This window comes from Lepidochelys kempii, chromosome 14 (assembly GCF_965140285.1).
Source record: "Lepidochelys kempii isolate rLepKem1 chromosome 14, rLepKem1.hap1, whole genome shotgun sequence".
NCBI classification, from domain to species: Eukaryota; Metazoa; Chordata; order Testudines; family Cheloniidae; genus Lepidochelys; species Lepidochelys kempii.
This window is the reverse complement of record NC_136393.1, coordinates 47,195,455-47,207,952: the sequence shown is the minus strand read 5'-3', so window position 1 is coordinate 47,207,952 and position 12,498 is coordinate 47,195,455. Positions and strand designations below refer to the sequence as shown.

General features: G+C 57.9%; 1 pseudogene across 1 annotated transcript; it reads right to left on the bottom strand.

The window, feature by feature from the left end:
- Window positions 1-7,347: 7,347 nt before the first annotated feature.
- On the bottom strand, window positions 7,348-10,279 carry LOC140897745 (antigen-presenting glycoprotein CD1d-like; annotated as a pseudogene). Its single transcript, XR_013634583.1, has 6 exons — window positions 10,231-10,279; window positions 9,709-9,987; window positions 8,813-9,094; window positions 8,115-8,383; window positions 7,530-7,629; window positions 7,348-7,450 (listed from the first exon to the last, which is right to left on the bottom strand). The product of XR_013634583.1 is annotated as an antigen-presenting glycoprotein CD1d-like (transcript).
- Window positions 10,280-12,498: the final 2,219 nt, after the last annotated feature.

Sequence of the window (12,498 nt, the reverse complement as noted above, 5' to 3'; positions counted from 1 at the left end):
GTACAATACAAGGGCAGAGGGGATATTTTTATTATTGGGTTATACAGTGATGAGCTGCCAAAATCTTAACAACTGGTTCTCTATAAAAAGTTCTGATTTAAGGGATGTGCCCCAGTATGTATTTTTTGTACCAACAGGGTTACCATACATCCGTATTTTCCCAGGAGGAATTTTTAAAATTTAAAAATTTCTCCTGGACAGCAATTTAAGAACCAAAAAGCCTGACCTGGGCTGCGGGGGTGGCTGGAGACAGGGGCTGGCTGCGGGCAGGACAGGGGGTGCAGCAGGTGCTGGTGTGGGCAGGGCAGGGGGTGGCTGGAGACGGGCTGGCTGCAGGCAGAGCAGGGGGTGTGGCTGGGGCTGGCTGCAGGCAGGGCTGCGGGGGTGGCTGGAGGCAGGGCAGGGGGTTGCTGGAGAAGGGGGCTGGCTGGAGGCAGGGGCTGGCTGCAGGCAGAGGGTGCGGGGGTGGCTGGAGACAGACTGGCTGGAGGCAGGGCAGGAGGTGCGTGCAGCAGGGGCTGGCTGCGGGCAGGGGGTGCGGGAGTGGCTGGAGACAGGGGCTGGCTGTGGGCAGCGTGGTGGGTACTCACAGGGAGAGCAGCAGGACACAGCCCAGGCCCAGCAGAGCAGCCAGGGACTTCCCAGGCAGCAGCGGGAGCCCTTTCCCCTCAGCCCAGTGCCCTCCCTGGGCACCCCCAGCCAGGCTGTCACGAGGCCTGGTGAGCTTAGGGGCACAGAGACAAGGACCCACATGTTCTGGTGGCAGGAGTTCAAGCTGCTTCCCGCACCACCATCCCCACCCTGCTCTGTTCCATGTGTGAGCACTAGCGTGTACAGCACCCTGCACCATGGTATCTCCAGGGAAGTACATGCCTGGCGTATGACTTGATCTTTCTTTGATCACCGCTGCCTCAGCTGCTAATGTTCTCCCAAATTACGTGTATCCCAGCCCCAGGGGAAGGCTTAAAAACGACCTGTGAAGTTACTGGTGCAACATGAGGAGCAAGAAAAATGACACGCATAAAAAAATGACCGGAGGGATTTGAGTCAGACTCCTCCCCAACCCCACCCCAAAAAGGAAACAACACGAGATCTCCCTGCTGCTGAGAGCAAGCAGGAGTGACTCTTGGAGGTGGAGGGAGGCACTCACTGACATGATGTTTGGAATGGCTTAGCAACCCTTTCCCTGTAGTGACCCTAATAACCCTGCCTCCGGTTACTCACCTACTGCACCGACCTTGCCAATAGCTGCTTGGTGTGAACTATGGGTGACCCCGCTGCCGCTGCTCTCTCTGGCACTGAAAGGGTTACACTGCAGGGAGAGCATCTAGGGCAGCGGTTCTCAAACTGAGGGTCAGGATTCCAAAGTGGGGCGCAACCCCATTGTAACGGGGTCGCCAGGGCTAGCTTAGACTTGCTGCGGCCCGGGGCCAAAACTGAAGCCTGAGCCGCAATTCCCAGGGCCAAAGCTGAAGCCTGAGGGCTTCAGCCCCAGGCAGCGGGGCTCAGGTTACAGGCCCCCTGCCTGGGGCGGAAGCCGTCGGGCTTCGCTTTGGCTCCCCCACCCGGGGCAGAGGGGCTCGGGCAAGCTCAGGTTTCGGTCCCCTCTCCTGGGGTCGTGTAGTAAGTTTTCTTGTCAGAAGGGGGTCATGGTGCAGTGAAGTTTGAGAACCCCTGAGCTAGGGAGTTTCCTTCTAGTTGCTGTATTTGGGGTGGAGCAGGGGGAGGGGGGACATGCCCCTACATAAGAAGTATATCAAGGAATATGTTACCGAGGAAAAGTGCCGGAGTGACCAGCGCTCCTGCCGGCAAAGCCAAGGCTGCCCCGGAGGGGGGCGGGGGCAAGTGGGGCCCCCAGGAGAATGTCTGAAGTCTGAGGTCTGAGGTCTGAGACAGGGAGTGCCAGAGTAAACCCCTAGGCACATATATTTTGGGGTCAATCACGACAATGCTCAGTTTGGGGACCTATTGTGGAAGGGGCCCCCAAAACTGCTTTGCCCGAGGACCCTGAATCCTCTGGGCGGCGCTGGGCTAGTCCCTGCCTCTTGTGGGGTGGTGGAAGTTTTTTGTCGACAAACAGCAGCCACACTGCGCACCCGCGCACCCCCGGCTTCCGGCCCCAGCCCTGCCCTCCACCCCCTGCGGGGGCGGGCACCTGCGCTCTCTGCTTGCCGCCTCCACACCGCAAATGGGACAAAGGCCTCCTTTTGGAGACCCAGGACAGGGCTTTAGAAAGGGACTGTCACGGCGAAAAAGGGACGTATGGTCACCCTACTGCCCAGGGGAGAGCCCCCTGGTGCCCCCCCCGCCCTCGCTCCGCCCCCTGCAGCCCCGCCCCTGCTGCCCAGCCCCTAGCACTGCCCTGGGGCAATGGGACCAGCCCTGAGTGCCAGGGAAGAGCCACTCTCAGGCAGACGGGGCAGGTGTCCCGGGATCGAATTCGTGCCCAGTGTCCTGCCACGTCCTCGTTCCCCGCCCAGGGCTGTTCCCTTGGCCACGCCCCCTCCAGCAGGACAGCCAATGGGAGGCGCCACCGTGTGGCAGCATCACTAGTTGCTAAGCGGAGTCAGCTGGGGCTGCACGAGGGAGCAAGGAAAAGAGGTGGGAAATGGGCGGGGCGGCAGCATGAGGCATCAGTGGCCACTGAGAGCACGACAGGGGAGGGGCCAACTGCCACCGGAAGGAGAGGGTTGGGGGAGGGGCCAACTGCCACCTGAGGGAGGGGTTTGGGGGGGGCCAAATGTCACCCTGCTTGGGCTGTGTGGACCTACTCCTTTGTTATTGTAGGGTTGCTGGGGAGCACTGGGCTGTGGACAGGCTGGTTTGTTATTGCAGGGTTGCTCAGGAGCTCTGGGGCCGTGGACAGGGTTGTGCTGACACAGGAAATGCTCCGGGGAGGGGAGATGCATTGGGTCAAACCTGGGAGCTAGCACCCCTGCCCCACACTCTGAGCGTCCTTCAGCGAGTCCCCCTGGGCTGGACACCTCCAAGAGACCTGTACCCCAAAGGGGGCCATGGCCCTCCCCATCATGTGCAGGGACTCAGGCAGCCTTGTCAAAGCAGGCGGGTTTATGAGGTGATTGGCACACGGCATAGGAAGCCCTCAGGCCAGCACAGAGAAATGGGGTACAGCTGTGTGGACCCCTTGGCTGCCGTTCTGGGCCTCTTTGGCCCCTGTTCCCCTCTTTGTCTGTAGTTCCCGGTTGAGCTCACCCCCCACCTGTGTTACCAGATGTGCCTGTTACTTTGGGGTACGCTCATTTATTAGGGTTACTCTTCTGGGGGGGGATTCAGGGATTCTGTGATTCCATCAATGAACTGCTTGAGTCACTTGTGTTCTCATACGGAGCTCTACCTCTCCCTGCTGCAAGTCCCCTCCCAATGAAGCTATCCTGCAGGACCTTGGTTCCCCAGGACTGGGTTCCTCCAGCCCAGAACCAGATGAATACACGCATGCACGCACACACACCAAGTCTGAGCAGGCCAGGTCAATCACCACTCTCAAGCTGACCCCCTTATGTGCCCCTGGGCTCAATAGGCTGCACCAAGCAGCACTTTCAGCTGCTCCCCGACCCCCCCCATTATCTGCCACAGGTTTAAAACGTCCCTATCGCCGCTCTCACGTCACAACCCACTTGATGAGCAAACCCCACAGGATTTTTGGGCGCTACAGGGATCTTTAGCCTAGGTAAAAGAAGAGTTGCTGCAGAGTGAATGGGGGAAGCTAAAACCACAAAAGAGTAAAGTTGAGAGAGAGAGAGAGAGAGAGAGAAGCAATCAGCTTAACCATAGAAGTTATTTATTGAATAATAGTGATAACCACACAAGGAGGGCTAAACAAACATACCAGTTACATTATTAACGGTCAATACCTGAGGTAGAAAACAGATAGAGAAAGAAAAGGATCCCAACGCCCCCTGTAGCGTGAACTGGTCAGGGTTCCCAGGTGGCCAACACGATCAGTCAGGAGAAGATGAAATCCCAGTGGAACTGATGCAGAGTTTGGATCCAAACATTAGAATACTTACTTGAACATAGGTAGGGGTTTTTGTAGAGAAACAACAATGGTTCAAGGGAGAACACTAGATTTGTTTATGGGTAAACTGATGACTCAAGGGTTTTCTTTAGGCTAGACAATAGGAGCTGATCACTCTTGGCTATGGGTAGTGTTCCTTCCAGGGAGCTCACAATGCACCTAGGCTGCTTCGGTATTTTGGGTACCAATCAAGGATTAATTACTAGAATTGGGCTGATAACTGCTGAGCTGGATGTGTGCAGGCGTGGGTTCATTAACATCTGGAGCAGAGATCCCCCATGATGCCATGCTTCCCTGCCTTTCTGGCCCCAGAGTTCAGTGCGGTTCTCTGTTCTCCATTCTGTATGCAAATTGAGATGTCTTAATCTTGTCACCCTTGTCAGGACGGGTCTAGATGTGTCTCCCAACGCCCTTCACTGCTCTCTGCAAGCCTTTCCTCTGACTGGTTTTGGTTCAAGCAAAGACTGGGGAGGGGGTGTCTTTCATGAGTCAAAAAGGCTAGATACTGCACCCTGGTTCCCCAAAAACACAGAGCTGACTGGTATCACCTGGCCCCTCCTCAGTCCATGTTCTTGGCCAGGGGAATGGTGTGCAGCTCCCTTGCTGAGAGGCAGGAAGTCAACATGCTCTGGGTCATTTGTTGGTTCCTAGGTGGTGAATGTTGCCGTGTTTGGCTTTGCTACATGGACCTGGGACCCAAAGCCGAGACAGCTGGGCCTCATCCACACCTGCTTTGCTGGGCCTCTGCAAAGAGTAAACAGCCATTTCCCCCGCAACTAGCGAACAATGCAGCATACAGGGGAAACTGAAGCACACACAGTATTCAAACAAAATATTACAGACAATTCCCACCCCATCCCACCCTCCACCTCCCATTCCATCCTGATGAGCGCAGTGTGACCATCCAGCGTGTTAGATGGAGCGGGGGAGGTGGTGCCACTGGGGGAGGCCACGTTTGGGCAGGGGACACAGACCGATGCTCCACAAAGGGGCACAGACCAGACCTTGTGGGGAGGAATTCTGGTCACTAACATCAGAGTGGAGCTGGCATCGCAGGAGGGTAAAGGCCCTGTGTCCCATTGCCCATCTCCCTGAGCCAGCCCCACCCCTGCTCTGGGGCTGGACTGGAGTCAGTGCACCCTAATAGGAAAGGATGGGTGTCCCATTCCTCACCCCGCTGAGCTGCCAGTCCCCCCACCCTGGAGTTGCATCAGAGCTGGAGCCCCCTGGAGAGTAACGGCCCCATGTCCCTGTCTCCCATGGATGGTCCCCCTGAACCCTGCCTGTGGCCTGGTCTACACTTAATCCTTATCCCAGCAGAGCTCTGTAGGTTAGGTGTGACACCCCCACCCCCAGCACAGAGCTCTGGGGGTCAGGGGTGTGACCCCACATCCCAGCACAAAGCTGTGTTGCCAAGCCCCTTGTCAGGGTTCCCTCCCCACTCTGAACTCTGGGGTACAGATGTGGGGACCCGCATGAAAGACCCCTAAGATTATATTCTACCATCTTAGGTTAAAAACTTCCCTCCCCAAGGCACAAATTCCTTTCCTTGTCCTTGGACGGTATTGCTGCCACCACCAAGTGATTTAAACAAAAATTCAGGGAAGGGTCACTTGGAGCCCTATCCCCCCAAGTCCCTTCACCACCTTTCCTGGGGAGGCTTGTGAATAATATACCAAACAATTGCCTTTAATGTAAGTACAAACCAGACCCTTATCTTTAGGACACTAAAATCAATCATGTTCTTAAAAGAAGAACTTTCTTTAAAGAAAAAGTAAAAGAATCACACCTGAAAAATCCGGATGGAATCTAACTTCACAGGGTAATAAAAAGATTTAAAACACAGAGGACTCCCCTCTGGACTCAGCTTCAGTTACAAAAAACAGGAATAAAATTACCTCTTAGCATAGGGAAAATTGACAAACTAAAACAAAAGATAATCTAACACATTTCCTTGCCCGTACTTACAATTTTTGTAATCTTAGGTGAATCATTTCAGGTATACTTTCAGGAGATATCCCTGCCTGGTCTCGCCCTCCATCTGGACCAGGAACATACAAAGAGCACAAACAAAACCTCCCTGCCCAGATCTGAAAGTATCTTCTTTCCTTATTGGTCCTTTTGGTCAGGTGCCAACCAGGTTATTTGAGCTTAACCCCTTACAGGTAAAGATTCAGTACAGCTGCCCAGGAGGGATTTTATGCTACCCTTAGCTGTATGTTTATGACCCCTCCCCATTCGCACACAGTCATTCCACAGAACAGGGCATGTGTGGACCGGGTGAGTGCCATCTGGGAAGGTGCTGTCCCCACTTTGGGGACAGACCCCTCCTGTCAGCACTGCGTCCACACTGGGCTGCCGGCGGAGCCTCACCGCTCTGGACCCTGCCATGCAGACACAGCCTGCGGCAGGAGGTGTCTGGATGGGAATTTGTCCATCTCTTCGTGTGGCTCTGGGCTGCTGTTCTACCTGGTAACAGGCTGGTCAGTGCACTCACCACTGCTCTAACCAGCCAGATCCCACTCCCCTCCTACACTGAGGACAGAACCCAGGAGTCCTGGCTCCCAGCCCCCCTGCTCTAACCCATTAGATCCCAACCCCCTCCCAGAGATGGGATAGAACCCAGGAGTCCTGAATAGCTCCCCCCTCCCCACGAACGCACTTCCCCTCCCCAGCCAGGACTATTATTATAGATGTATTTCTGCAGGGCCAAGGACCCCGGTCGTGGCCAGGACCCCCTTGTGCTCGGTGCTGCACAGACGCAGAACAAAAAGACAGAACCTACCCCTGGAGCCTGGGTCCCTCACACCCAGCTCTGGAGGGGCCGTGCCCCCAGGAGCTCTCAGCCGAACCCAGCCACCAACTTGGAGCGGCCTCCCTGGCGCCCCGCAGGCCATAGTGTTGTCAGGTCTCCCTCGTGGGTAGCTGCTTCCCTGCTTACTTCCCGGGCACGCCAGCTCAGCCTCAATGCCCTGCCAGGACCCTCCTGGTTCCCATGCCCTGACCCCACACCCATCCCCTTTGTGTATGTAGCTGTGTCTGACCCCTGCACCCAGGCCCTGGCTCCTACAGCCCCCGGTGGGACCCACTGGGCAGCCCCTCCCTGAAGAGTTTATTGAATGGCACAGGCCAGCGCCGGCTTCCTGCAGATCCCGGATCTTAGCGATCCCACAGTGCCCCCAAGTGTCCAACATGCCCCGAACGTCCCAGAGGGAGGAGAATCCCACCCCGCCACCCAGGGCCCCGATCTCCCTGCGCTCCGATCCAGTCCTGCCCTCGGGGCCCTCAGCTCTGGAGCCGGGCACAGATCCATCCCCAAGGTCCATGTCCCCAGGAGACGGGCCGATCCCCACGCCTGGGCCGGTGCCACCCCCTCAGGGACTGGACTCCCCTGGTCCAACATCCTGGTAGCCCCTGGAAGGAGAGAGCAGAGGGAATGGGTTATGGGGTGTAATGGCCCACGACCACTACCCCAGAGAGGGAGAGGACTCACCTGCGTCTGCTCCACCACAGCACCACGGCTACGGCAGCTATGGCCACAACCCCCAGGAAGATGCCCACGACCAGGCCAGGGCCCCAGCGCCTGGTCTGCTCTGTAAAACAGGGGGTGCCATGCTGGGAACAGGGACAGGAGTATGGACCCTGTTCCCTCTGCCTTCCCCGCAGTCGCCCCACACCCCCCACCTCCAACCCACTGCCTGCAGTCCCCCCGACCCTGGTCCGTCAGCCTCCCCCGCAGTTCCCGCTGCTCCTCCAAACCATGCCCTCAGCCCCCCAACAGCTCAGTTCCCTCAGCCTCTCCCACAGTCCCACCCCTTCTCCCCCCCATCTTCCCACCCCCTCAGATTCCCCCCACTCTACTCCTGCCCCCACAACCCAGTCGTGTCCCGTTCCCCTCAGCTCCTCCATCCTGCTCCCCCTGATCCATCTCCACACCTCCCACCCACCCCCTCTGCCTCCCTCTGCCTCCCTCCGCCCCAATCCTGCTGGCTGGACCCACCCCCGTCCAACTCAGGATGTGCAGGAAAACCACCCAGAGACCATGACCACCCCCCACCCCCTGGGGATGTGCACCTACCCCAGGGAATCAGCAGGCTCTGGCCCCCCAGGCTGCTGTGCTCCACCCGGCAGGCGTAGCTGTGCCGGTCGCCTGGCTCCACGGCTAGGGAACTGCGCAGGATCCCGCTGGAGTTCAGCAACAGCCCGGTGGCACCTCCTCCCCGTCCTGCAGCCAGGCCACGCAGACGGGCCGGGGGTAGAAACCGGTGACCTGGCAAACCAGCAGTAACGGCGCAGGGGTCCCAGCTTGGGGAGGCGCTCGGGCAAACACCACGGCTACTGGCCGCTCTGAGACAGGAGGGAGAGAGACAGGGCGTGGGAGAGGGGATGATTCAGCCTGAGCCTCAGGGACTCCCTAGCCAAGCCCAGCTCCTTTCCCCGGGGTCAGGCATTGGCCCCGCTGTCCTGGCCAGACCCTGCAGTTACCAGTGGTGACGGAATCCCCCTTCACTTCCTGTCCTAAACTGCTGTGCAATGCAGCTATGAAATACCTACTGCGCTGCACCCCAGATATAGCTGCATTTCTACACCTGTATAAACAGCCCCCTGCCCCAACCCAGAGGTGGCTGCATATCAGTCCAAGGGAAGGGATGCCTGCATAAACAGCCCCCCCCGCCCAACCCCAGAGGTGGCTGCATATGAGCACTAGGTGCGGGATCCCTGTATAAACAGCAAACGCACCCTACCCCAGAGGCAGCGAGTGGTGTCCAGCCTCACCTGGCCTCTCCAGAGACTCTTTCCCATGCTGGACGAAGCTCTTGAGCTCATTGACACACGTTCTCAGGAGAAACTGAATCACGCTGGCTGCACCTTTATCCCGGTTGAGAAGGTCCCGGGCGTAGAGCGCAGCCACATTATCCCCCTGCTGAGCAACCCATTTGCCTGCGTCCACCTCAAAGCTGATGAAGTCCTCGCCGTTCACTCCAGCGTCATAGAATCGCCTCGAGGTGCCATTGGGGTGCAGCTCGCACCCGAGGGAGCCCTGGATTACAAAGGGGTCTGGAACAGGAAGGGCAGGGGGATGAGGACGGGCATCCGGATGTCTCAGGAGGGGGCAGAAGTAGAGAGACCGGGGGAGTAAAGACATAATGTCAGGTGCCATGAGGATGTTGGGCTACAGGACGGCGGTGGGATTGTGGGGCGGCCCTGGTTGGAGTTAAGGGTAAGTTGCAGTTTCTGATTAAAGCTGATTTTTCTTGGGCACAGTCATTGGCTCGAAAATCACTGCGTTACATCGGTGCCTGAGGCAGAGTTTGTGGTGCAAATTTGGGGTCCCTTGGTCACAGGGTTCCTGAGATACAGACCCCTGCCCAAATGACCTGCTTTCAAAGGGTCAGGGTACACGTCAGGAAAGACCAGGAGCCTCGGCTCAGGGAGTGGGACACGGGACCTTTCCGCTCTAGGAAGTTCAGGCTACAATCTGGCCCCAGACCTGGCTGGAGAATGACACACGGGTGTTTCCCCTCTGGGGGATGCTGGCTCCAATCAGCCAAAGGGCCAGGGACTGGCTGTCTTGCCCCCAATGACACACTCAGTTGCTGCGGTGAGTGTGTCAGTTCTCAGCTCCCCGGGTGGGTGGGGAGAGGGATCCGCTCAGATCGCTCCATACTCACAGCCCATTCCCTGCTGCTGAGCTCTTCTGTTCACTTTAAGGATGAAGTCGGATAGAGAGCGCTGGATCAGCAGCTCCAGGTCCTGCCACTGCTTCGGGGTCAGGCCCTGCTGGGCCCAGGGCTGCCGGAAGCGGATCTTGCAGGTGATGCAGTCCATGGAGTGGGTCTCCAGGTCGCCCAGCAGGGCCATCCCCTCCATGCCAATGGAGCTGGCGTTGTGGAAGACATAGATTTGGAGCAGCCGGAGGGTGACAGACGCTGGCGGGACAGGAGGGGAGGCTGGGGCAGGGGGCAGGAAACAAGTGGAGGACAAAGCGGGTGGGGAGAGAGATTAATGAGTTTCAGTCCCGTAAACAATCCTGCACTACGGGGTCTCCCTGCTGATCCCTAACCTGCCTCCCCCGTCCTACTCCCCCAGCAAGGGTCACTAGCCCAGCATGGTACTTCCCCACCCTGGCCCTAGTGTTACACCATCCCCATGCATCCCCGGTAGCAAAAACAGCAGGGGGAGTCCTCACTTACCAGCCAGGGCCTCCCATGCCCAGGGAAGGAGAAGCAGAGGGAGCAGCATCCTGGCAGGGGAAGGGGGATCCAGGCTCTGGCGGGCGTCAGGGCAGTGGGACGAGGGGCCCAGGATCCCAATGTGCTCTCAGTTCCTCCGCAGCCCACACCCCTTTCTGCCAACTTCTCCCTTTGTCTGTGTTTCCTCAGCTCCGTGCCTGCAGCTGCCAGCCAGGGCCCTCCTTAGACATTGTGGTGCCCTACGCAGCCCCAGACCTCCGAGGGGGGGGCAGGCGCTGTGCCCAAGGTCTGTGGGGGACAGGAGCAGGCATGGGGGGCAGGGGGGAACCACCCCCCAGGATGAGCTGGCAGAGCGGTTTGGGGCCGGGTCGCACCACTTCCCGCCACCGCCACCGGGTGAGTGCAGGATGTGCCCAACCCCTGCTGCAGTCCCCCGGGAGGTAACTCAGGGGAAGGGGTGGAGCAGGGGCGGCGCTGGGGTGGAGCTGGGGCTGGGGCTTTGGGGAAGAGGCAGTGTCACGGAATGGGGGGAAGTCAGGGCCCTGCACCCTCACTTCCTGCGATTCACCGTGATTCTCAGCCAGCCAGTAAAACAGAAGGTTTATTCGAGGACAGGAACAGTCCCAAACAGAGCTTGTAGGTGCAACCAGGACCCCACAGTCAAGTCCTTCTGGGGGGTAGGGAGATTAAAAACCCCAAACTTGGGGGCTCCCTCCTCTTCCCCAGCCAACTCCCCCCTGACACCGGTCTCACTCCCCTTCTCCCGGCTCCTCCTCCAGCCTTTGTCCAGTTTCCTGGGCAAAGGTGTCACCTGGCTCCATCCCCCTCCTGGCTCAGGTTACAGGCTCAGGTCTCGTCCCTCCGTAAAATCATCCCCTGCTATCCCATCCCCCATGCTGACAGTTCCAGTAAAACTGGATGACATTCCCAGGTCAATCCGCCCCACTCCCTACTGTGTCACATCTCTCCCCCCTTCGAGACTGAACTGAGCGGGGTCACTCTGACCAGTGACCTGGGGAAGTTCAGGGCCCCCTCTCTGGGACAACGCTTCCGCTATCATGTTGGCACTTCCCTTCACATGGACCACATCCATATAATCCTGCAGGAGCAGGCTCCACCTCAGGAGCTTGGCATTGGCTGCTTTCATTTGGTGTAGCCAGGTCAGGGGAGAGTAGTCGGTGTACACGGTGAAGCATTGCCCGAAGAGATATGGCTCTAGTTTCTTCAGGGCCCACACCATGGCCAGGCATTCCTTCCTGATGGCCGACTAGTTTTGCTCGTGGGTAGCAACTTCTTGCTCAGGTACACGATGGGGTGTCTCTCCCCCTTTTCATCCTCCTGCATTAACACCGCCCCCAGTCCCGTGTCTGAGGCATCGGTGAACACCATAAAAAGCTTGTCAAAGTCTGGGTTTGCCAGAACTGGGCCACTGGCCAGAGCTTCCTTCAGCGCACAGAGAGCCCTCTGGCACTCCTCAGTCCAGATCACCTTGTCTGGCTTCCCCTTCTTGCATAGCCCAGCGATGGGGGTGGCTATGGTGCTAAAGTGGGGCACGAATCTTTGATAGTACTCCGACATCCCAATAAAGGCTTGGATCTGCTTTTTGGTTTGGGGAGCGGGACAATCTCTGATCACCTCCACTTTGGCTGGTTCTGGCTTTAGGCAGTCACTCCCCACCCGATGGCCCAGGTCAGACACTTCAGCCATCCCCACCTTGCACTTCTCAGCTTTTATAGTCAGCCCAGCCTCCTGGAGTCAGTCCAGCACTTGTCTAACCTGGGACACATAGTCCTCCCAGGTCTGGCTAAAGACACAGATGTCATCAATATATGCCACGGCAAAACTCCCCATCAGTAGCTGATCCACCAGGCGCTGGAAGGTAGCTGGCGCCCCCTTGAGGCCGAAAGGCAGGGTCAGGAACTCATAGAGCCCCAGAGGGGTGATAAAGGCTGATCTGAGCCTGGCATCTGCACCCAGTGGCACTTGCCAGTAGCCCTTTGTAAGATCCATGGTGGTAAGGTACCGAGCTCCTCCCAGCTTGTCTAGGAGCTCGTCAGGCCTGGACATGGAGTAGGTATCAGAGACAGTGATGGCATTGAGCTTCCGATAGTCCACACAGAACTGGATCAACCTGTCCTTTTTGGGGACCAGCATCACCAGGAAGGCCCAAGGGCTGGCAGATGGCTGGATCACCCCCAAAGCCAGCATGTCCTTGACCTCTCTTTCCAGGTCCTGAACAGTCTTCCCTGTGACGAGGAAGGGGGAGCA